Source organism: Buceros rhinoceros, unplaced genomic scaffold, assembly GCF_000710305.1.
Source record: "Buceros rhinoceros silvestris isolate BGI_N320 unplaced genomic scaffold, ASM71030v1 scaffold38185, whole genome shotgun sequence".
NCBI classification, from domain to species: Eukaryota; Metazoa; Chordata; class Aves; order Bucerotiformes; family Bucerotidae; genus Buceros; species Buceros rhinoceros.
The window spans coordinates 1-1,108 of NW_010411785.1; positions in this window are offsets into that span (position 1 = coordinate 1).

The following is a 1,108-nucleotide window of genomic DNA, read 5'->3' on the forward strand; positions in this document are numbered from 1 at the left end:
AGCCTCCCTTCTACCATCCGCTACCAGCAGTCTGGGGAGCATCCGCTCTTGGTGCCTGAAACCCTCCCGAGCTGAGCAGCACAGCCTCTGTCCCGCCGCTGGACGCAGCTTTGGCGGCTCTGCCTTGGAGGAGCCAGCCGGGCAGCAGCGCCCTGGCCAAGCTGCTGGTCTTTGGCTCAGGTCCCTCCATCAGAGATGGAGACTGAGAGGCTCTGCGGTCCCTCCCGACACCACACGCCCGTGATTTGTGCAAGCAGCAAAGAGAGAGCGAGGGGCAAGGTGCTCCCAGGAGGATGAAGTCACCACCCCCCCAAAACGCCATTTTTCTGTAGGGATGGGAGATGTGACAGGGACAGGGATGGGTGCAAGCAGGAGAGGAGCTACAGCAATTCACCCCACCTAGCACTGCCGTGAGCTGTGGGACACTTACTTTCTCCGGCCAGGGATGTGACGATGGCCAGGGCCAGGAGGGTCTTCAGGGTGGACATTTTCAGCAGTGTGCAGCACGGGGCGCGTAGCCGCTGTTTTGTCTTAAGGTCTTACAGCTAATCTGCTTGGGTGATTGGATCACTGGGCTGGGGATAACACACTTACTGCAGCCCCTGGCTAAAGCCATCTTAGCTGGGGAGGACGGGACGCTGCTCCCCAAGGGCAAGGGTCTGGGGCATGGGAGCGGGGCAGAGCACCGGCCCGGTGCTGGTGGAGGTGGACAGACAGTGGCCAGGCTGGGCTCTGCTCTGTGTCCTGCTGGTGCCTGCTCTGTGAACCCTCTCCACCTCTGGACATGGTACCTTGGTTGGCTTTCAAAGATCTTGTCCAGGCCCATCTGCTCCATCCAGAGAATAACCCCTTTCTTGCTGTCTGCAGCAGCCGAGTTGGGAAAAAATACTCCAAAGCTTCCAACCCACCAAAAGAGAAGTGCAAGGGAACAGCCCCACATGGGGCTGAGAGCCCAGCGGAGCCGTCCCTGCGCTCCCCTTCTCCCAGCCCTCAGCTGGGCAGGTCTCCATCCTTACAAGGGATTTACCCAAGGCCAAGAAAGCTTATCAGGGTCAGCACAGGGATTAAGCCAAGTCCCACCACCCAACATCTCCCTGTTGCCCTCGGC